The 25,355-nt window shown below is 42.1% G+C and overlaps 1 protein-coding gene and 1 long non-coding RNA gene across 3 annotated transcripts in view; both read left to right on the plus strand.

Annotated features, from left to right (window-relative positions):
* The window catches only part of mmp15b (matrix metallopeptidase 15b), a 118,229-nt gene that overhangs the window by 10,284 nt on the left and 82,590 nt on the right, over nt 1-25,355 (plus strand). The window lies entirely within an intron of this gene.
* Nucleotides 1,986-23,600, plus strand: LOC117523922. The gene is made up of 3 exons (XR_004564643.1): nt 1,986-2,051; nt 7,370-7,389; nt 23,589-23,600. It is a non-coding gene; the product is annotated as an uncharacterized LOC117523922 (long non-coding RNA).

Below are 25,355 nucleotides of genomic sequence, written 5' to 3' on the forward strand. Positions count from 1 at the left end.
ATTTTAACTAATTGGTGATTATTTTCATAAAAGTAATTTCAGGGGTTTTGGTGGACCTGATTGGTCAGATCCTTCCTTTTTTATTTATTATTGGGTATTGTGTTATCATTCTTGTTGCACCATTCTGAACATGATAGTTCACTAAGAATACGTGGCAGACATTTGACACTTACACCATAGGTATACATTGAGAGTAGATCATTTGTTGACTTTTTTTGGATAATTAAGTATATATATTAGCATGTAAGTGAAGATGGAAATATTGTCTTGTAACACCGATTGCTCACTGTTTATTCTGCAGACTCTATATTCACAATATTTATGGCAATATAGAGACACAAATGGGATGGCATATACAAAGTACGCTACTTAGTTCTTCAAACAACCATAACACACAACAGTACAATATTTCTGTCACACTTTTCCTTATGAGAGAAGGTACTTAAAGTAAAGTCATTTGCAGTGATCTGTCACCAATTTTAGGAGCTGGATTGAAATTTGTTTAGCTGCGCACCAGGAGCAACTGTGGCATTAAAGATTTTCTCAAATGCCACCTTAGTGGTTGTAGTGCTGGTCTTCTCCATCTTCTCCTGTATGTTTGCAAGCAGAAAAAATAGACTTCTACAATGACAATGTGACAGACTGGTGTCCTGGCCAGGGTGTACCTCGCCTCTCACCCATTGACCGCTGGGACAGGCATCAGCCCCCTGTGACCCATAATTGCAATAAGCTGGTATAGAAAATGAATGAATGAACAATGACATTGACTACTTAAGATCTACTTGGTGACAAACTGTCTAATTTGAACTTGAACCAGCATCTTTTATATTCTCAGGTCATCACACCTCTGGGGTTCTGTCAGCACATTTTGTTTGTTTTCAGAGGCAAATGGTCACAGGGAGGAAGAAACTTTATACCTTTTAAGTATGTTGTCAGTGGCTGAGCTGTTGATGTGTGTGTCCATGTGTATTGTTCAGCAGAGACAGCGGGCCAGTGTTAAAAGGCGAGTTTACGTTTCCAAACACGGTCTGTTTGCCTGTCAGTTTACAACACATTCTGATGGAGCATTAACACTGCTGTGATTTGTGTGCATGTGCACCTTACCAAAGCAAGGGGGGGCGCTTTAACCCAACATGGAGATTGATGAGCCATCACAAAGCTAAACACTTGTTGCACAATGTTTTTCTTTGTGCACTGTATTTCCACGTTTATGCAGATATTCATGTTTTGTGCGTCATTGTCAAAAAATGAACAGTTGATTCTGCAGAAGCTGGAAACTGGTAGGATGAAAAATGATTTTCAATGCATTATTTCTATTCAATATTTTGAATCTTTGACTTGAACGCCGAAGAGGCAGATCTCGTGCAGATTCACTTGAACAATCTCAACTGTTAACTTTTATGACTGAGTTTAATTGCTGCAAGAACTGAGCAGGTCAGCTTGTAAACTTTTGATCCCTCACTTCAAGGGTGTGTGTCGCTTCTACACTACAGTGCTCGTAACTTTAGCTTATACCTCAGGTGTAAACAATCCCATTCTGGAGAGTGTTTGATCTCACTGCAACATCTGGAAATTATGTTTGCTTCTACTATCCCCCATTTGCCTCATGACACCATTGTACTGCTACCACTACGCTCTTTTTGTGCAAGCCCCAACCTCTGGCCATCAAAAATGAAGCCACTTTATAGGCCACTTGAGGCTGGCAACAAAAGGAAGCAGATTCACATAGAAGCCCATGTTAAAATTTTCAAATTTAGAAGAGTAATAAATGGTTTTGGTATGTATACCTGGTATCGCCCTCCATGACAACTGTACGGGGCAATTTTTGAAGTCATCAGTTTAAGATATTTTAAGCCATGAATAATTAGGAATAATTAGCGGTGGGGTCACTTTGAGTGACAGCTGTTATGTGCCACTGAGCCAAATCAGAGCTCCGCTGTCAGAAAGCCCTGCTAGCAGTGGCTGCTATCTGTTGTGGGAGATTGTGTCTGTCCTTTCTGAGCATTTTATTACAAATATCTGTAATAATGTGGCTTGTTGTGCAGTTATTTGTCCTAGTAGATTACTTAAGAAGTCTGTGCTCCAATATTTCTGTTGAAATTTCCATGTTGTTTAATCAATTTTAGCAGCTATCAGTAGTAGGGTTGGGTATTGAGAACCAGTTATTTTTGGGTATCGTTAAGAAATTATTAGATCCACCAATATCAATAGCCTTTTTGCTTAACCATTCCCTTATCGGTCCTTCAGAGCGGCCGTTGTTTTTGGGGGTGTTTGTCACGAAAATGATCATGTCTCTTTGTTGATTACAGAACCCCTGCAGGGTTTCTGCAGCGCAGCTCTTCTTTGAAGTTGAAGCAATAAAGCAGTGATGGACCCGCTGCTTTGTTGGTTCTTTGTTTGATTTTGCTTTATCTTCATCTTTCCCTACTAAAACCCCACAGAGCATTTGTCTGTGAGTATTATTTACCTTTTTTTATGTTCAACCGACCTGTTATGGTCTTCTAAAACAGTTGATAGATATATTTTATAACTTAAAAACAGCACCGATGCTAATACGTTAGCATGTCTATGGCATTTTCAGTGTTAAAGTTAGCATTAAGGTGTTTGCATCTCAGCACGTTTGTGTGCATTTGTTTTCAGTATAATAATTAATGGCTCAGCGTTTGTTGTCGTAAAAGAGTCAAGTGTATTACAAATTGTAATATTTTTTTAATTTATTTTTGTTTATATATTAATAATAATAGCAACAACAATAGTAATAATAATGAATAAAGCTACAATACAATTTTAGAGAAAGAAACAAAAAGAACCTGATAAGAAACCACAACAGAAAATATAAAACCAACTAACTTCTTCTTCTTCTTTGTCTTTCGGCTGTTCCCGTTAGGGGTCGCCACAGCAGATCAATCGTTTCCATCTCACCCTGTCCTCCGTATCTTCCTCTGTCACACCAACCACCTGCATGTCCTCTCTCAGCACATCCATGAACCTCCTCTTTGGTCTCCCTCTTCTCCTCCTGCCTGGTGGCTCCATCCTCAGCATCCTTCTCCCTATATAACCTGGGTCCCTCCTCTGCACATGTCCAAACCATCTCAATCTCGCCTCTCTGACTTTGTCTCCAAACCGTCCCACCTGAGCTGTCCCTCTGATATGTTCATTCCTAATCTTGTCCATTCTTGTCACTCCCAAAGAGAATCTCAACATCTTCAGCTCTGCCACCTCCAGCTCTGCCTCCTGTATTTTTGTTAGTGCCACTGTCTCTAAACCATACAACATAGCTGGTCTCACTACTGTTTTGTAAACTTTCCCCTTCACTCTTGCTGATATTCTTCGGTCACAAATCACTCCTGCCACCTTTCTCCACCCACTCCACCCTGCCTGCACTCTCTTCTTCACCTCTCTACCACACTCTCCATTACTTTGAACAGTTGACCCCAAATATTTAAACTCATCTACTTTCACCACTTCTACTCCTTGTAACTGCACTATTCCACTGGGCTCCCTCTCATTCACACACATGTACTCAGTCTTGCTTCTACTGACTTTCATTCCCCTTCTCTCCAAAGCATATCTCCACTTCTCCAGACTAGACTCAACTTGCTCTCTACTCTCACTACAGATCACAATGTCATCTGCAAACATCATAGTCCATGGGGACTCCTGTCTGATCTCATCCGTCAACCTGTCCATCACCACTGCAAACAAGAAAGGACTCAGAGCTGATCCTTGGTGTAATCCCACCTCCACCTTGAATGAGTCTGTCATTCCGACTGCGCATCTCACCGCTGTCACACTATTCTTGTACATGTCCTGCACTACCCTAACGTACTTCTCTGCCACTCCAGACTTCCTCATACAATGCCACAACTTTTCTCTTGGCACCCTATCATAAGCTTTTTCTAAGTCCACAAACACACAATGTAACTCTTTCTGTCCTTCTCTGTACTTTTCCAACAGTATTCTCAGAGCAAACATTGCATCTGTAGTGCTCTTTCTCGGCATGAAACCATATTGCTGCTCACAGATCTTCACCTGTTTTCTAAGCCTAGCTTCTACTACTCTTTCCCATAACTTCATGCTGTGGCTGATCAGCTTTATGCTTCTGTAGTTACTGCAGCTCTGCACATCACCCTTGTTCTTGAAAATAGGAACCAGCACACTTCGTCTCCACTCCTCAGGCATCCTCTCACTTTCCAAGATTTTATAAAACAATCTGGTTAGAAACTCTACTGCCATCTCTCTTAGACATTTCCATGCCTCCATTGGAATGTCATCTGGACCAACTGCCTTTCCACTCTTCATCCTCTTCATAGCAGCCCTCACTTCGTCCTTGCTAATCTCTTTTACTTCCTGATTTACTCTCACCACATAATCCAGCCTTTTCTCTCGCTCATTTTCTTTATACATCAACTCTTCAAAATATTCCCTCCACCTTCTCAGCACACACTCCTCACTTGTCAGCACATTACTACTGTGCATCTTTTACCACCCTAACCTGCTGCACATCCTTTCCAGCTCTGTCCCTTTGTCTGGCCAATCGGTACAAGTCCTTTTCTACTTCCTTACTATTCAACTTCTTATACAGCTCGCAATATGCCTTTTCCTTTGCTTTTGCCACTTCTCGCCTTACGCCGCATCTCCTTGTACTCCTGTCTACTTTCTTCATCTCTCCGACTATCCCAAAACTTTTTCGCCAACCTCTTTCTCCTTATGCTTTCCTGGACCTTTTCATTCCACCACCAAGTCTCCTTGTCTTCCTTCCACTGTCCAGATGTCATAGCCAGTACTGCCCTAGCTGTCTCCCTCACCACATCTGCAGTACTTTTCCAGTTGTCCAAACTTGCTTCCCCTCCAACTAGTGCTTCTCTCACCTGCTCGCTAAATTTCACACAACAGTCTTCCTCCTTCAGCTTCCACCATCTGATCCTTTGTTGAGCTCTCACTCTCTTCTTCTTCTTTACCTCTAAATTCATGCTACAAACAACCATCCTATGCTGTCTAGTGACACTCTCTCCTGCTACCACCTTACAGTCTGTGATTTCTTTTAGCTTGCATCTCCTATAAAGAATGTAGTCCACCTGTGTGCACCTTCCTCCACTCTAATATGTTACCCTGTGCTCCTCCCTTTTCTTAAAGTAGGTATTCACCACAGCCATTTCCATCCTTTTTGCAAAATCAACTACCATCTGTCCTTCCCCATTCCTATCCTTGATACCATATCTACCCATTACTTCCTCATCACCTCTGTTCCCTTCACCAACATGCCCATTGAAGTCTGCTCCTATCACCACTCTTTCATGCTTGGGCACACTCTCCACCACCTCATCTAACACACTCCAGAAATCTTCTTTCTCCTTCATCTCACAACCTACCTGTGGGGCATATGCACTCATGATATTCATCATCACCCCTTCAATTTCCAACTTCACACTCATCACCCTGTCAGACACTCGCTTAACCTCCAACACACTTTTAACATACTCTTCCTTTAAAATGACCCCAACACCATTTCTCTTCCTGTCCTCACCATGGTACAACAACTTGTACCCACCGCCGATGCTCCTGCTCTTACTTCCCTTCCACTTGGTCTCTTGCACACAAAATATGTCTACCTTTCTCCTCTCCATCATATCAGCCAGCTCTCTCCCTTTACCAGTCATACTACCAACATTCAAAGTCCCCACTCTCATTTCCACCCTTCTAGTTTTCTTCTTCTCCCGCTGTTCGTGGCAACGTTTTCCTCCTCTTCTTCGTCGTCTTCGCCCAGCAGTAGCCCAATTTCCACCGGCACCCTGTTGGGCAATAGCACCGGTGGTGGACGTTGTTAACCCGGGCTGCGACCGATCCGGTATGGGAATTCGATTCTGAGTCTGCATAGTTGGGTTGGCTTGTTTTACGCCGGATGCTCTTCCTGACGCAACCCTCCTCATTTATCCGGGCTTGGGACCGGCACTCAGAATGTACTGGCTGCACACCCCATGTGGCTGAGTTATAAAACCAACTAACAATGAACATAAACAAATAAATAAATATAGAAATAAATAGCTGTTTCCTGTGAACACCTAGTGACTCTTACCCCTCCACTTCATCCCTGTTTTTTTTTTAAGTTTAATGAAGATTTGTTTCGGTCAAACCATATTTTAAATTTGTTACTTTCTTCAGGGATTTCCTCCAGAACTATCTGCCAAGCTAGAAAACTACTGCATCCTAGTAAGAGCAGAATACTACTGGAATGAATCTGAATAAGGAAAGTTGTTTTTTTTTTCTCACCAAAATAGAGGGAACAACAAAATGAAAACAGCTGAACATTATGAAGGGAAATCTTCAGCTGGAAAGAGATTGCTTTCAAGACCCAGAAGATATTCTGCTGTCATTCAGAAAATAATTTAGGTGGATATATTTTCAATGATTTCACTTCATTCAGTATAAAGGCAAATGGTTCTGCTTCTGTTTTATTGTCCCACAGTTGGGGGATGTGCGGGAAAGTTAGTTTCCACCACCCAAACAAGACCTTTGGACTTTTTATGACTTTGATTGATGTATAATGCTCCCTTATTTGTCTCTATCCTATTTGAGCTGGCAGACAAATTATGTTTCAAACACTGAAGTATGTGTTTTTGAATCCCTAAGAAGGTTTCCAGGATGTTGCAAATGAGCTAATTATTTTTTTAAAGGAATCAGTAGCTGTAATTCTATAACATTGTATAACATGTCTTTCCTGAGATGATCGTCTGCAAAAAGTTGAATCTAAAGGTCCCTTTACAAATAATGTTCAAGCCATGTGTTTCAGACTCAGTCTAATTCCTCACCTCCTACTCTGTCTGGTTAAAAAGGATGAAGTGGGAGGACTGAAGCTTGAAAGACAAAGAGAGGGACTGTCAGTTTAGGTGATAAATCTGAAAAATACAGATCGCTGAAATGGAAATCGATTAAATGAGCAACAGCCAAAAGAAAACTGTGGCTGAGTTGTTTTAAAATAAAGTGGATGGAGACAGTCGAGGTCAGTCTCAGCTGTGCAGCATGTGACAGCAGAATGTGACAGCTGTTCTCTAACTAGGACAACCGTGCACAGGCACTCCGGGCCTCCGTCTCCAAGGCATCTTAGGAAATACAATGGTTCCTCTTGTCTGAAGGCGGAGAGACAGAAAGTGCTCATGTGAGGAAACTTGTTAATATGAGTACAAATGGATGACAGAGCACAGAAAGAAATGCAAAAAATGAGAGCTGCTACATAGAGCAGGGATAAAGCAGAAAGATTTGTATATCTGCCTATGGCTTAAGGCTGACTTATTCTCCTCTGTAAGTACTGCATTTTTTTTTTTTGAGTTTAAAGAGTACAAGTTAAGGTTACTGTTAGATAGTTTGGAAGGTCCTGGTACTTAAACTCTGGTGTAATTTATATACCCCCCCCCCCCCCGAAAAAAATCACACAATTGTTAATAATAATAATAATAACAATAAGTGTATTATTTATACTAGAGCAATCTCCAATTCTACAAAATAAAATACTGAAAATATTTTTTAGTGAATTTATTAAATTTATGAAGTATATAAAATATCTGAAACATCAATAGCTAGCTATTTTAGTAGCTTTCTTTAGTCATAGTATTTATGAAATATGAGCTGACAGACAAAATATATGTACTTTATTATGATCACAACGAATTGGCTATATTCTGTTGAATCATTAGTTTTTCCTTTGAGCAGGTATTGAGAAAATGATGAGAAACATGAGGACCTGAGCGCCTTAAAGGAGTGATTTGCAATGGTTTTTTCAGTTCCCAGTGGAGAAGGGAAGACAAGGCAAATGAGAGATGCTGTGTCAGTAAGTGTTAAGCCTACACAGCTAACCCGAGTATCTCCGTTCTCTCACCTGCAAAACCGCTTTGACACGTTTGTGCTCTGAGTCGTAAACAAACTGCAACACGTCCACTTTCTGCCGCATTGTCACTTTTTCTTTGCATTTTCACTTTGTTTGCGTGTAATTTGCCCAAAAACCCATTGAAAATGCCGTGGTTTCTCCCCCACAATTAGAGAAATTACATAATATGCGTCATATTTTACCCCTTTAGTGCCCGTTCCCAAATGAGACTTTTGTGCGCAATTGAAGTAAGTGGTTGAAGATGAGTGAGCAAATGAGTCCTTATGTTAAGTAACAGCACAAAGTGTGGAGTGCACATGTGCTACTCTGAATTCCTGTCCATTGTTAAAGTCGCCTCCAAGGAAAAAATGTTAAAAAGTGAGTTCCACATACAGAAAAAAGGTGTGACTTATACTCCAAAAAATACAGAAAACATATGTCTGTCAACAGACCCAGAGAAAAGTGTTATTGGCAATTACTGACCTCAAGGGTTGTCATACTTTTCAGCTTTTTAGTGCTTTGCCAGTTTGAAGCAAACTGGTTGAATTTTTCAACTTTCTGTTTTCTCTTCCTTGCATTGAGTTGTTCATGATAGGGATGCTGTCTATGTTGCCTACATTTGTGGTTTAATTCCATCATCATGGTCAGGTTGCCAAACTCACTTTCATGCCCAAAGTATCACATTATAATGCTTTGAGGGGACAACTGGTGTCACATCATGTGCAGATGTAGAGCATGCTGGATATGTGGGTAGATATTCTGCCTATGCCCATGAAGCCCCTTGACGGTGCCATGTAAGTGCACATTGGCACCTGTTGTTGAACCAGCATGTTGTTGTTGTTACTCATTCTTTTAATCATGAGTTCACCTGTTGATTTCCATCAACCATAGCAGTGTACATCAAAGTGTCATATATAATCTGTAATGGGAGATTTTCAAGTTGTGCCGCTGTCTTGAGGGGAGGTGATGGTCTAGTGGTTAAGCTTTGGTCTTGAGACCAGTGAATCCTTGGTTCAAATCCCAGCCTGACCAGAAAATCACTAAGGGCCCTTGGGCAAGATTCTTAATCCCCTAGTTGCTCCCGGTGTGTAGTGAGCACGTTGTATGGCAGCAGCTTCACATCGGGGTGAATGTGAGGCATTATTTGTAAAGAGCTTTGAGTGTCTTATGCAGATGGAAAAGTGCTATATAAATGCAGTCCATTTATCTTGAAACAGAGACTTCCGGCTAGTGAGCCTCTCGCTCGCATGTTTGGCGTTATTAGAAACAAGTGCTTGTTATGACGCCTCACGGAGCGGCTAACCGTTCGGATGTTATGACGCCTCATGGTGCAACTAACTGATTGGGTGTTATGACACCTCATGGAGTGGCTGACCAGTCGAAGCTGGACGCTGGTTAAACGATGTCTCCAAAAGTCAACATACGTCCAGAGTTCTTGTTTCATTTTGGCTTTGGTGTCTTTTGTTAGTACCATGTGACTGGGGCTTTACATTCATTGGTAAGAAAGTTCAATGACCAAAATACCAACATTCTGGGTGCAATGAACACATTCTTACTATTATTTGATTTCTTTGTGCGACTGACATCATTATTCAAGCATTCAAAAGGCTATTCCTACCTCCAAACAGCGATGAGAAAGTTTCTTGACAGTTCTTGTTGTTGAACGAAACCGCGTCTCCCTAACGGGATAGAGTTGTGACATCATCACGCATGTGTGTAGGCGCTGCTCTATCGCAACTTGAAAAAACATCCATTATGCTAGGAGTTGTCTATTGATATTAAGATATAATATAGCTAGTGCAAATGCAAAATGCACTGTATGATATACTGTACAGTATATGATATAAAAATAATAATGAATGGTAAATAATGCAATAATGCACAGTAAGTGACATCAGTTGTACATGGGACAAATAATCAATGTCACATGACATACAATAAACCAATCAAATTGCAATGATCTATTTAGGTGTCATGTAAAGTGCAGTACAGCACAGAATCGGGTATGAATTGAATATGAAGTATACAGTATGGTGAAATGTAGTGATATATAAAAAGGTAGAGAAGTGCGAGTGCCTCAGGTGGCCCTGACACTCAGTGGGAATTATTTGCATGTGGTGTTACTTGGCTGGTCAGCATGATGACAGTCTGACAGGGCCCTTTGTTGTGTCTTACAAAAGTGGTTCACTGTTGGCTTTAACTTCTGTTTGCCTCCTTTATGGCTGCTAAGCATTTTCCTCATCTGTTACGAGCACATCATGGATGAAGTTAAAGTTAACCGTTTCTCTAAACCTAACCTTACAACCATTTTGTAGCCTGTCACAAGTAAATCTCAATGTGATTGTTGGCACTGACATCAGGGCAGCACCTGATCATAGCTGTTCTCTAATGATACAAAACCCATTTTTAAATGGTAAATGGACTGCATTTATGTTGCGCTTTTCCATTTGCATCAGACGCTCTATAACTCCCCTTGGTTGGGATGCCAGTCTGACACAGGTTACTTCCCCAGCCAAGGCTGGTACCCATTTACAGCTGGGTGGACTGGGACAATGGAGATGAAGTGTCTTGTCCATGGACACAAACAAGTTACCTGTCCTGGAATCAAGCCCAGAACCTACAAATTGGTAGCCTTGCTCATTATTATAGTATGCATCACCCATATTGGCCTCTCTTCATTGGCTTCCTGTTAATTCTAGAATAGAATTTAAAATTCTTCTTCTTACTTATAAGGTTTTGAATAATCAGGTCCCATCTTATCTTAGGGACCTCATAGTAACATATCACCCCAATAGAGCGCTTCGCTCTCAGACTGCAGGCTTACTTGTAGTTCCTAGGGTTTGTAAGAGTAGAATGGGAGGCAGAGCCTTCAGCTTTCAGGCTCCTCTCCTGTGGAACCAGCTTCCAATTTGGATCAGGGAGACAGACACCCTCTCTACTTTTAAGATTAGGCTTAAAACTTTCCTTTTTGCTAAAGCTTATAGTTAGGGCTGGATCAGGTGACCCTGAACCATCCCTTAGTTATGCTGCTATAGACTTAGACTGCTGGGGGGTTCCCATGATGCACTGAATGTTTCTTTCTCTTTTTGCTCTGTATGCACCACTCTGCTTTTAATCATTGGTGATTGATCTCTGCTCCCCTCCACAGCATGTCTTTTTCCTGATTCTCTTCCTCAGCCCCATCCAGTCCCAGCAGAAGACTGCCCCTCCCTGAGCCTGGTTCTGCTGGAGGTTTCTTCCTGTTAAAAGGGAGTTTTTCCTTCCCACTGTCGCCAAGTGCTTGCTCACAGGGGGTCGTTTTGACCGTTGGGGTTTTTTTCGTAATTATTGCATGGCTTTGCCTTACAATATAATGCGCCTTGGGGCAACTGTTTGTTGTGATTTGGCGCTATATAAATAAAATTGATTTGATTTGATTTATCCCACTGAGCAACCTACTCTGTCTGTATAGAGGAGTACCTGTAATGGCGCCAAGAGCTTTGGCAAAGCACCAGTATTTGATGCCTTTGAATGGGAACATTTTGGGTTTCCAGTGTTCTTTCTATGATGAGATGAATATGTAGTTTGTTTACTGAAGTGGAAAAATGCATTTCCCTTTCTGGATCTCTTCTATTGTTTTTGGTACGGAGCGAGTGATATGCAAACCTCTCTGAGCATTGACTCTTTGTATCCACGTGCAACATGTCATCTCTTCATGATTCCTCACTGCTCCTTTCTGATTGGCAATCACCATGCTGCTAATATTCATATTGCTAAAGAAATGGAACATGTACAGTATGGGAGGGTAACATTTTTCTTCTTTAGTGTGTGTGTGTGTGTGTGTGTGTGTGTGTGTGTGTGTGTGTATGGGCACATATGGTTGTTTGCGCCTTTGGGTTAGTCATCACACTTCTTTGTCTTCTTTGGATCACTGGTGTGCACTTTTGTGTTCGCAGTACTAAAGAGGCATTGCTCTTCTCTTGAGGTTACATGTTGGACTCAGATGTCAGGTGTAGCTGGTGAAATCTTCAAACTGTCAAACTTAATTCTTCTCCTGTCTGGCTCTGATTCTCTCTGTCTGGGTCTTTCATTCATCCATTTACTGTTTTAAGGGGTAGGAGATGGCAGCAGACCAAGACTGAGGAATAAAAGCTCTGTTCATATCTTGGCTGACATTGTGGTGAACACACACACACACACACACACTCTCTCTCTCTCCTGGCAGGTTTCACAACTCCTTGTATATTGCCTGGTCTACTGTTGGCAGATACGTTCAAGGACTCTTTGAAAGACCATATAATAGACGAGGTCTAGCGTGCACAGGCATGCACACACACACACACACACACAGAGTGCAGCCTCCCCTATTTTTCCTGTCGTCTGAGACTTGTTTTGTATTTAGTCCGGCTGATGACTGAAGGTGAGCAACCAGACTGAAGTACTTAAATGTGTAAAACTATGGAGGTTGAGGGGTTCTGATAACCCGCGCACACAGCCGCCGTTTTACCTCATGACTCTGCTGTAAGCACTACTGAAATATGAAAGGGGGAAAGAGACCAAATCAGTGTGTATTGACCAAGCACGACCCCTGGTACTGCAAACCAACAACTGAATTCAACATGTTAAAATGGGCTTCTATGAGAATGTGCTGTTTTGGAGCCAGCCTCAAGTGGCCAGTCAAGGAACTGCACTTCGAGTGTTGCTGCTTGAGCTGCACTCAGGGAGTCTTTAAAAGGATTGGAGAGTGCAGTTTAAATGTTTTTAAAGTTCTGCCACTTGTTTGTGAGTCCTGATAACAAAGGAATGAAACCACAACAGACATCAAAAGTCAACTGTTGTGATTTAGGTCACTGCTGCTGGCATCGCTGTGTGAGAACGCAGAGAGGAGATGACAAGCTCTGTGAAGCTGACCCCCCATCCATGTAAGAAATCCAAGCAAACACACTGATTGGTTAGTGCTTCTTTTTGTGCAGATTTATGCCGTTGAAATTACCGTTTGTGCTGCTTTCGTTTCTGAGATATTAAAGATTATTTTTAAGGTCATTCAGAGGTCACCATCCCCCCAGCTTGCTCCAAAATGAACCAGACTCGTCTATTGTTTTAGTGGTTTGTTTTTGCAGATTTATGCCGTTAAAATTTCCGTTTGTTCTGCTTTAGTTTCTGATATATTAAAGATTATTTTTAAGGTCATTCAGACTTCACCATCCCCCCAGCTTGCTCCGAAATTAACCAGACTGGTCTATTGTTTTAGTGGTTCGTTTGTGCAGATTTGTGCCGTTAAAATTTTCGTTTGAGCTGTTTTAGTTTGTGATTTATTACGAGTTTTCTCTTTGCGTTACGATGACGGGCACACGCATGGTGCTGCTGCTGCTGCATTCAGGTGCCATTGGAAATTACAGGGCATTTTTTATTAATAAATGATTTACATTTTGAATGAACTGTGCTTTACTTTCACCGCGAATCAACACATATTCTGAAAAAAACATTCAATGACTTTTACACAATTTTACTATCTCAGTGCTATTTTTACTACCCTCAGTTAAATCGGATTTCAAGACAAAGTAAGTGGACTTGTTGAATACAGAGGTTTTACTTAAAGTATAGAGTTGGCACATGATATAGCTAACATGATAATATAGCTAACATGATATACGTAGCTAACATTTTCAAAATTCAACAGGTAATACTTTTATTTGCAAATGCACAAAAGACCCAGGTATTTGTGTGTTGATTGCTAGAGACTGACTGGTTTTATGTCTCCAAGCACATTATACGAGGTCTATTAGAAAAGTGTCCGACCTTATTATTTTTTTCAAAAACCATATGGATTTGAATCACGTGTGATTACATCAGACATGCTTGAACCCTCGTGGGCATGCAAGAGTTTTTTCACGCCTGTCGGTTACGTCATTCGCCTGTGGGCAGTCTTTGAGTGAGGAGTCGCCCACCCTCTCGTCGATTTTTTTTCATTGTTTAGGAATGGCTCAGAGACTGCTGCTTTGTTTGATCAAATTTTTTTCAAAACTGTAAGGCACAACTGAGTGGACACCATTCGATAAATTCAGCTGGTTTTTGGTAAAAATTTTAACGGCTGATGAGAGATTTTGGTCTGGTAGTGTCGCCGTAAGGACGGCCCACGGCGCCTGACGGCGATCTGCGCTTCGAGGCGGCAGCGTCTCGCCGTTTCAAGTTGAAAACTTCCACATTTCAGGCTCTGTTGACCCAGGAAGTCATCAGAGAACAGAGAACTTTCAGAAGAAGTCGGCATGAGGAGTTTATTCGGACATTCCATTGTTAACGGACATTTTGTAATGAAAGTTACTCACTTGTTGAAAGCCATCAAAAGCCGCCTGAATTTTACAAATGGTTTTCAACACGGAGGTGTTTTTCCTGTCGCGGCGCATACAGATTTGCCGAGTCGTCATGGAAACGACTCGGAAAATTTGCGCGCACGTCTTTCATTAAAAAATGTCCTTAAACAGTGGAATGTCCGCATAAAGTCCTCATGCCGGCCTCTTCTGAATCTTCTCTGTTCTCTCATGACGTCCTGGGTGAATTAAGCCTTAAATTAGGATGTTTTCAGGTCGAAACAGGCCGACGATGGTGCCTGGAAGCGCTGCATGACGTCCCGCTCCGTGGGAAGTCCTTACACTGACAGAAACACCCCATAATCTCTCATCAGCCGTTAAACTTTTCACCGAAAACCAGCTTAATTTCTCGAATAGTGTCCACTCGGATATTCCTCACAGGTCCAGAAAAAATGTTGATAAAACAACGCGCGCCATCTCAAGCAGCGTGTGAAACTAAGGAATTCAGCTGAGAGGGCGGGACCACATCTCACTCAAGGCCTGCCCACAGGGAAATGACGTCACCGACACGCGTGAAAAAACTCACGCATGCGCACGAGGGTTCAAGCATGATTGGTGTAATCGCACGTCATTCAAATCCATATAGTTAAATAAAATAAAAGGGTCGGTTTATTATCTAATAGACCTTGTATAGGCCAGAATTAATCTTTTGATCAATGCTAATCATTTTTTTTATTCTTTAACTAGATGCCCCAAAAGCCATAGACAGGGATTCAATTCTTGCATTTGTCTGCACTTCAAAAGAGGCGTCAAAATAGCCACTCCAGCTGCCAATGTTTGGACAGAGCTGAGTCAGCAGCTGGAAGGCAAAATGTTTGCAAAGGCCCTGTACACTTTTGTGGTTGAACAGACACAACATTTGGATACAGTGAATTATTTTACCAAAAATAAAATGAAAGCCATGCTCCTTTCAGGAATCACTGCTGAGTTTGAAAGAACAAAAGAAGCCCTGTAATTTCCAACAGTACATGAACGCAGCAGCAGCAGTGCACTCGCCTGCTCGCGCTGTGTGTGTCCCTGCGACTTTGCGCAAAAATAAAACTCTTAATATCTCAGGAACTAAAGCAGCAGAAACGAAAATTTTAACGGCACAAACCAGCACAAACGAAGCACTAAAAAAAATAGACCAGTCTGGTTCATTCATCACGAAAACTACATCAGTCTATTGGTTCGTGATACTGTCACAAAAAGTGCCACATTTTCGTGACGGGAGCACAAATTCCTTTGGTAAGGGGAGCACGAAATGTGGGGTGACGCTGGTGGTGGTGGTGGTGGTGGTGGTGGGGGGGAGTCTGTGGGGGTTATGGCTCAGGTGTAATGTTAGAATTAGCAAAATTAAAAAAAACATGAAAATGCGGCTCATTTAGTGACAGGAGCAGGAAGAAAAAGTGTGAGACTGGGCTGAACAGACACCTAAAGACACAAACATTAACACATACAGTATAGTATGAAGGCATTTGTCTTTTGATAAAGTTGTGCTGCTTTTTAGTGGCAACCACATTAGACCTCTTCAAATTAGACCTTTTTCATCAAACTTATGCAAACTGATATTATTCCCATTCTCCAAGGTCTAACTTAACTAAATATACCAGTTACTTTGATCTTGGACCTTGGCTATGCCTGCCTCTAGAGCCATGCAGTTTTTTCAAAAACGCTGCAAAATTCGGGATATTATGTCCTTGTTTTCTTTGTACGAGGGCTGTCCGTAAAGTATAGGTCCTTTTTATTTTTTTCAAAAACTATATGGATTTCATTCATATGTTTTTACGTCAGACATGCTTGAACCCTCGTGCGCATGCGTGAGTTTTTCCACGCCTGTCGGTGACGTCATTCGCCTGTGAGCACTCCTTGTGGGAGGAGTCGTCCAGCCCCTCGTCGGAATTCCTTTGTCTGAGAAGTTGCTGAGAGACTGGCGCTTTGTTTGATCAAAATTTTTTCTAAACCTGTGAGACACATCGAAGTGGACATGGTTCGAAAAATTAAGCTGGTTTTCAGTGAAAATTTTAACAGCTGATGAGAGATTTTGAGGTGATTCTGTCGCTTTAAGGACTTTTCACGGTGCGAGACGTCATGCAGCGCTCTCAGGCACCGTCATCAGCCTGTTTCAAGCTTAAAACCTCCACATTTCAGGCTCTATTGATCCAGGACGTCGTGAGAGAACAGAGACGTTTCAGAAGAAGTCGGTTTCAGCATTTTATCCGGATATTCCACTGTTAAAGGAGATTTTTTTAATGAAAGACGTGCGGACGGGTCCGCGCGTCGGGACGCAGCCGACGCGGTGCGGCGGCACAGGAAAAACACCTCCGTGTTGATAACCATTTGTTAAAATCCAGGCGGCTTTTGATGGCTTTCAGTGGAGTGAGTATATGAGGAATTGTTTATCAGCTGGAGATGTTCCAACTTGTCCTTAAGGCTTCCAGCAGAGGTGTTTTTCCTGTGACGGAGCGTCGCGGCGGCTGCGAGCCGACGCTGCAATCCGCCCGCACGTCTTTCATTAAAAAAATCTCCTTTAACAGTGGAATATCCGGATAAAATGCTGAAACCGACTTCTTCTGAAACTTCTCTGTTCTCTCACGACGTCCTGGATCAACAGAGCCTGAAATGTGGAGGTTTTAAGCTTGAAACAGGCTGATGACGCTGCCTGAGAGCGCTGCACGACGTCTCGCACCGTGAAAAGTCCTTAAAGTGACAGAATCACCTCAAAATCTCTCATCAGCTGTTAAAATTTTCACTGAAAACCAGCTTAATTTTTCGAACCATGTCCACTTCGATGTGTCTCACAGGTTTAGAAAAAAGTTTGATCAAACAAAGCGCCAGTCTCTCAGCAACTTCTCAGACAAAGGAATTCCGACGAGGGGCTGGACGACTCCTCCCACAAGGAGTGCTCACAGGCGAATGACGTCACCGACAGGCGTGGAAAAACTCACGCATGCGCACGAGGGTTCAAGCATGTCTGACGTAAAAACATATGAATGAAATCCATACAGTTTTTGAAAAAAATAAAAAGGACCTATACTTTACGGACAGACCTCGTAGCTTCCCAGAGGTTAATGCTATAGCATTGAAAGTGGTACCAAATGAAAGCTAATAAAATGGTCTTGCATATGGTGTCAAACACATGAACACCTGTGTAAATTTTAACTAATTTTAATGCACAAACATACATATTTTTGATGCTTGGAAAGGATGACATCATATGATACATAACTTTATCTCAAAAATGTTACTCTATAGTCTATACAGCTTTGCTAAAGCTGTATGCTGCGTCAAGCTCAGTGAACATCACATGACAAGTTTGACAAGTAAAAAGCCAAATTATCACCAAGTAAACAAAATCATAAATTTCACTGGAAGTAATGAGTAAAATATTCAGTTACAATGAGCCAAATGAAACTGAATATATTAGCACTGCTATTAAAACAAAACATGCATTTTAATATTTTGCATTAACCTCCAGGAAACAGTTATACACTGAACAAAAATATAAATCCAACACTTTTGTTTTTGCACTAATTTTTCATGAGCTCTATAGTCTATAGTTCTATAGCTCTATAGTCTATACAGCTTTACTAAAGCTGTATAGACTATAGAGTAACATTTTTGAGATAAAGTTATGTATCATATGATGTCATCCTTTCCAAGCATCAAAAATATGTATGTTTGTGCTTTAAAATTAGTTAAAATTTACACAGGTGTTCATGTGTTTGACACCATATGCAAGACAATTTTATTAGCTTTCATTTGGTACCACTTTCAATGCTATAGCATTAACCTCTGGGAAGCTACAAAAAAACAAGGACATAATATCCCGAATTTTGCAGCGTTTTTGAAAAAACTGCATGGCTCTTGAGGCAGGCATAGCCAAGGTCTAAGATCAAAGTAACTGGTATATTTAGTTAAGTTAGACCTTGGAGAATGGGAATATCAGTTTGCATAAGTTTGATGAAAAAGGTCTAATTTGAAGAGGTCTACAACCACATGGTGATGGTGATAGCTCATCAGACTTGATAAAAGTTGGGTTTGTCTATTCAGTGACTTTTGTTGGAATTGTGCTGGGAATTGTAATTTTATCTGCCCACCGTTCCTCCCACAGTCGCTGTTGTGGTTGCGGGTGCATTAAAGCAAAGCAAAGTGCATTTCCTTTGTTTTTTGCCGTCTGACACAATGAAAAATGATCCACCACAAAGTAGCAATCAATATTGGTCACGACTTATCAGTTTTTGAAAGATTTTCTGTCTTTAGTGAATCTGGTTTATGTCAGTCAGGATGGTCACTTATTTTCTCAAATCCATCCAGTGGCACCGCAAGTGCCATAATTAGCATTTTACCAAGATGGGCAGTAATTAAGTGCAGCTGCAGCTTTTCTGAAGACAAGTGATGCTTTTAAAACTTGTTGGCCAAGGAGAGTCTGAATATTGTATGTGTAGAAATATTGTTTTTGCAGTGGGATTGTGGGGCAGTGGCTCAAACCAAAGTGCTTTATGTGTGGTTTGTATGTTCTGTTGGTGTTTGTGTCAGTCGGACATCAGAGTATTAAATAAACTTATATACTTAAATGGAAAATGTAATGTGGAGTTGTGACAGGAAGGGCATCCAGTGTAAAACTTGTGCTAAATCAACATGCAGATCCACCTTGGCTCTGCTGTGGCGATCCCTAATGAAAACAAGGGAGCAGCTGAAGGGACTTACTTTAGGGCCCCGTCACAGATAACACGAGTGAGGCAGAATGGCACATGGAGGATTCAAATGGCCATCGTGGAAAATCAGAGCCACACTTGGCCTCGTACAGCAGTCACCACATCCATTCGGGCACAGCACATGCACTCTACATTCATGTGCTGCCTGTATTGGAAACCCATTCGAAAGGCAGGCAAGATGAGGTCGCAAGGCCACCTGATCATGCTCGCATCATTTGCATGGCATGTCGTAAGTAAGTCGAACATATCATGCTGCAGCTGAGGAGCTCCACGAAATCATTGGCCATGTCAAACCATGACCGAATTGGCGCGATTGAGGCAGCCTTCACATTAGCGGCCGAATGCCGGACGAATGGCCATTTGACCCACTCCTGGCTGGACTCCAGGTGCCATCCACAAGTATCCAACACCACTTGCGGGGCACTTAGAAAAGGTGGGGACATTCATGCTCCCAGCATGAAAATAGAGAGCACTTTAGAGCTGGCTGTGCAAATGGCCCCACATTTTCTAAGTGCTCCACAAGTGTGTTACCAGCATTAGCTGCAGTTCACTGATTATCACCTCGTTTCTCAGCGACAGATATCTGAAGCTTTTTTACAACAATCATTTCCACATAAATTCAGCATTATTTCATCATAAAAGATGGAGGAAGCGATGAGAGCGCAGCAGCCAGACGATGACTTCACTGCGCCTCTGTCCTTTCAAAATGTCAGTCGCGAAGCACCAATTATCACCTCGTTACTGCTTAAAACAGCCTTGTTTCTGCTTAGAAATGACTTTAGAATGATTTAAGAGATTTTACTTTGTCATCACTGTTGGGTGTGTGACACCGGAATGTGATCGCTGTCCACGGCAGTGCACATCTGGACGGCTGTCATGTCCAGCTGGAACAGATGACTGCTGTGTACTCGTGGCTCACAGCTGGAGAACACATATCGAGCCATGAACAACAGCACCTCTCAACACTCCACCGTGATGCACATGTGTTGGCATGCTGTCCTCACATGGTAATAAATAAAAGCACATAACACCTTTGCGATGTGGTCGGCAACAACGTCAGTGCGCACATCATCAGCCAGGCTGCCCCATGTGAAGATATCCATCTGATCATGTGAACGCACAGCTGGCGATTCAAATGTCACATCAACTATGTGAGTTATCGTCCACATGACGTGTCCTTCATCGCGCTTTGCGCTGGACACACGGAGCTGCTGATGTGTCCATGATATGTGCATCCACTCATGTTCTTACTTTTTTATGTCCATGGTTCATGTACAGAGGAACAGAAGAATGATACTTGTATTGTCCACTCTTTATAACAGGAATTAAATATTAAAGATTGCGGCGTTTTTTTTTTTCTTTTTTGTGTGTGTTTTTTTTTGTTTGTTTGCTTACAGTGAAAACAGAATCATGACCAGTAACATGATTGTCTTACATTTAAACAGTACATTCCGTGTTGTTCTAATATTCTGTGCTCTCTCATTATTTTGATTTGATTTATGTATGTATGTCCAGCTCCACTGCTGTGTAAATGCGATGGGGTATCACACCTCCCATGTGCTTGCACTGTGTACGTGCGCATGCACATGAGCGTGTATGAATCTGTCACTGTGGAATCGTTGGAATTTTTCACAGTTCCCCAATTCATTCCCCCCCCCTTTTCAGACGCTTCTGCGACTTTTGCCCAACTTCGTGTTATGTGTTATGGGGCTCTTACTTTTACTTACTTAAATAGAAAATGTAGAACTAAAATATACGTTATAGTTATAGGCAGACTTTGATGAATTTTGCATTAACCACCACTTTTACAGCCTTTTTTTTTTTGATGAACACATGAACATTTCCATGGAATAATTCTGGAACTTCTTTTATACTAATCATTAAGAAATATAAACAGTATGATAATTTATGGTTTTAAAACTCACAAACTGACAGTATAAGAAAGAGAGTCATGAGGGAAGCCACCAAGACACCAGTGAGCTCTGAATGAGTTGTAGGCTTCAGTGGCTGTGATTGCAGAAATTGGACCTTGTTTAACTTTTTGTCTTTTACATCAGCAGTCACAGCTTCATGGTGGAGTGGAGCAGAGCAGGATTTTAATAAAAGAAAACAGATCAAATCCAGGCTCAAGTCTCCCACTTACCTTCTGGCAAATTGTAGCTGAAATTTCACATCTTTTTAACAAAATCCTTCTGTGTTACTACCTGTTGGAGTTCTGCGCATATTAATTAGGACAAAGGCATTTATCTTGTGAATGCAATATTAATATCGCATGGAAGAAACTTTATTTGAAGTACAATTTGAGGTGTAGGGGAGCTGATAAGATTATGGGTGGTTTGGTACATTTATTTGCATATTAATCACAGCAGTGCAATTTCTCTTTGGAAGACATTTCCTCATTAGCATATCTTTAATTCCTCACACTTACTGAATACCTACACCATAGGTACTCCCTTACTACACCATAGCACTGCTGATTGTAAACTTTTGCATGTGTTAACCCTGTCATTGCCTGGTGACCTCTTCAGGCTTAACAGTACTTCTCAGCCAAAGTACACAAGGAAAAAAAAAGTGATTTCAGCTGGCGTAACTCCCTAACCTGTAGTTTCTCTCTTTCTCTCCTTTTGTCTGTTAATCAGTTTCCTTTTTCAAAAACATGCAGTTAATGAAGTAATCAAGAAAAAAAATGCTGTGAATTACAGCACCTGGTTCTGTTGCTTCAAGTGTGCGTTCGAGTATGTGTGATCAGTGCCTGTTTGAGGAAATGCATGTTTGTGTTTGAGTGTATGGGTGCATGATTGTGTGTCGGTGTGTTTTGAACTTCCTTATCTAATGCAGAGGCGAGTCAGGGTCACGGCACAGCCAGAGAGAAAGAGAGGGACAGACTGCCAGTGAGCAGGAGGAGACAGAGAGAATGAAGATGGACACACACTCCAGGATGACGTCATGCGATTGTGTGTTAGTACACTGTACGGCAGTGTGCATGGAATAACTGCAATAGGATTGTGTGTGTTGCTGAGATGAGACTGTGTGGCAGCAGATCGAGCAAAATGTCTTCTGGTGTCGTACTTCCTGTAATATATCAAAATGTGTATTACAGGGTGTTGCATACATGTTATTACAGGCAGATGTGCATATGGTGTTAGACAGGGATGTATGTTTGTGTGTGTATAGCGCACACTATACATTTGCTTGTGATAATGACACACTCACCAAAAGTAAAGGTCCACCAGATGCCCATAAAGAATTTACATGAGGTGGAGGTTCATGTTTCCATTGTTAAACCCCCAAATGAGAACAATTGATAGAAAGAAAAAAATCTGCATGTTTTCAAAGGACCTGCCTTTCAAGGTATGCACAAGAGGTGTTCACACCCACAGAGCCACAGAGTGGCCACAGAGGTGAAATTAATAGAAAGAAGTGTAGCACTCAGTGTTATTTTGTATGAACAATGTATAAGGTAGAATAAATCTTGTACACCGGATAAATAAATAATTCTGCCATTGCATTTGGCCAAGACATTCATTCCTACATCTGTAAGGAGGAATTGGTTCTGTAATTAATAGATCACTTGAGCAGGGTCGTTAATCCTTAATTTCTTGCATGCCAGCAGCCTGCACACTGCTTAAGTGCCCTGCACCTGCACCTACGCAGGCAACTTTCTGGAGTGTTAAGTACAAACTATAAGGCATTGTGTGCCCCATGTCAGCTTCCATGATGTGAATATGAACTTTTCTACCATTAAGCACTGACGAAACATAGCCAGACTTTAAAAAAGAAGTACTATATTTTAGTACGCAAATATAGCAACATTCATGCTGCAACATGCACTCCACATGAGGTAACTAGGTGTAAATATGTACATCTCACCACTCAGTACTGCTGATATGTAGTGTCTTGAAGACCATGTTTGCCTTATTAGCATGTAAACCCATATCCAAGAGTCCCTCAAGCCTGAATCAACTCAGGTGGTGATGGTCAAGTGGTTAAAGTTTGTGACCAGATAATTCTCGGTTTAAATTCTTGTCAGATTGGGAAATCACTAAGAGCCCCAAGGTCTATAATCCCAAATCTGATCTCAGTGTGCAGTTGAGCGCATTGAATGACAGGTCTTTGACATTGGTGTGTGTGTGCGTGCGTGCATGTGAATGTGAGACATTACTGTAAAGGCCTTTGAGCATAAAAGCACAATATGAAAGCTGTTCCATTTATCTCCTTTGTAAGGTCAACCTGTGTTGGTTTTGTTAATGGACACTTTTCAAGTTGCACCACCATCTTGAAACCGAGACTTCTGGTTAGGGAGCCTCTCACTCGTGTTTGGCATCATTAGAAACAACAGCTTGTTATGATGCCTCATGGAGCGGATGACCGATCGGATGTTATGACGCCTCACAGAGCGGCTGACTGATTGGCTGTTATGATGCCTCACAGAGCGGTTAACCGAATGATCGGCTTGTTATGACCCCTCACAGAGCAGCTGACCGTTCGAAGCTGGACACCAGTTAAACGATGTCTCCAAAAGTCAACGTAAGTCCAGATTTCTTGTTTCTTTTTGGCTTCAGTGTCCTTCGTTAGTGCCGTGTGACCGGGGCTTTACATTCGTTGCTAGGAAAGTTCAACGACCAAAATACCCACATTCTGGGCACAATGAACATGTTCTCACTACTATACGAGGTCTATTAGAAAAGTATCTGACCTTATTATTTTTTTCAAAAACCATATGGATTTGAATCACATGTGATTGCGTCAGACAAGCTTGAACCCTCGTGCGCATGTGTGAGTTTTTCCATGCCTGTCGGTTGCGTTATTCGCCTGTGAGCAGGCTTTGAGTGAGGAGTGGTCCAGCCCCCTCGGCGGATTTTCATTGTCAGGAAATGGCGGAATGATTTGGGCTTTTTTTTCCATCAGAATTTTTTCAGAAACTGTTAGAGACTGGCAGCTGGAAACCATTCAAAAAAGTTATCTGGCTTTCGGTGAAAATTTTACGGGCTTCACAGAGAATAAGGACTGTTACTACAGCTTTAAGGACGGCTTTAAGGGTGCTCGGCGTGCCGCGCTCCGTGCCGCCATTGAGAGCCACAAACCACCGGATCATTTCTAAATGGATGGCTCTGTGGATCCGAGACCGTCGTGTGCACTTTCTCTGGTTATCACAAGAGCTGGACATCAGCCATTTTCCGGCAGATTTCACTTTTAACAAGAAATTTTGTCATGGAAAGCCAAGCGGAGGCTTCGCGCGTCACGACTGATTTGCTGATGGAGCGAGACAAAGGAACACCTCCGTTTTGGTCTCACAGGATGGCTTTGAGATGGCGTTCAGACAGTTGTTGGTGGTTTTTCCATCGAGTGATTATCCGAGAAATTGTGGATGTGCCTGGACATGCCAGAACATGTCCCGTGAGGCTTCATCACGGCGTTGCTGTGCGCCATGCGGCACCACCGCGACGTGCGGAATTCCTCCGCACGTCTGTCTCAATGTGCCGAAAAAGTGCTGATGTCCACATCCTTTCACAATTCCTGTGCTAGTCAGACGATGTCCCGGATAAAACACAGTGTCCAGTTTGGAAATGAATGGCACATTCCACTGTTACAGGAGTTTTTGTCATGGAAAGAGGAGTGGAGGCTTCGCACGTCGCGGCGGTGCTGCATGGCGCACAGCAACGCCGTGATGAAGCCTCACGGGACATGTTCTGGCATGTCCAGGCACATCCACAATTTCTCGGATAATCACTCGATGGAAAAACCACCGACAGCTGTCTGAACACCATCTCAAAGCCGTCCTGTGAGACCAAAACGGAGGTGTTCCTTTGTCTCGCTCCATCAGCAAATCGGTCGTGAGGCGCGAAGCCTCCGCTCGGCTTTCCATGACAAAATCTCTTGTTAAAAGTGAAATCCACCGGAAAATGGTTGATGTCCAGCTCTTGTGATAACCAGAGAAAGTGCACATGATGGTCTCGGATCCACAGAGCCATCCGTTTAGAAATGATCCGGTGGTTTGTGGCTCTCGATGGCGGCACGGAGCGTGGCGCGCCGAGCGTCCTTAAAGCCGTCCTTAAAGCTGTCCTTATTCTCTGTGAAGCCCGTTAAATTTTCACCGAAAGCCAGATAAATTTTTCGAATGGTTTCCAGCTGCCAGTCTCTAACAGTTTCTGAAAAAACTCTGATGGAAAAAAAGCCCAAATCATTCCGCCATTTCCTGACTATGAAAATCTGCCGAGGGGGTGGACCACTCCTCACTCAAAGCCTGCTCACAGGCGAATGACGCAACCGACAGGCGTGGAAAAACTCACACATGCGCACGAGGGTTCAAGCTTGTCTGACGCAATCACACGTGATTCAAATCCATATGGTTTTTGAAAAAAATAATAAGGTCAGATACTTTTCTAATAGACCTCGTATGATTTCCCTGTGCGACTGACATTGTTATTCAAGCATTCAAAAGGCGATTCC

This window comes from Thalassophryne amazonica, chromosome 2 (genome assembly GCF_902500255.1).
Source record: "Thalassophryne amazonica chromosome 2, fThaAma1.1, whole genome shotgun sequence".
NCBI lineage: Eukaryota > Metazoa > Chordata > Actinopteri > Batrachoidiformes > Batrachoididae > Thalassophryne > Thalassophryne amazonica.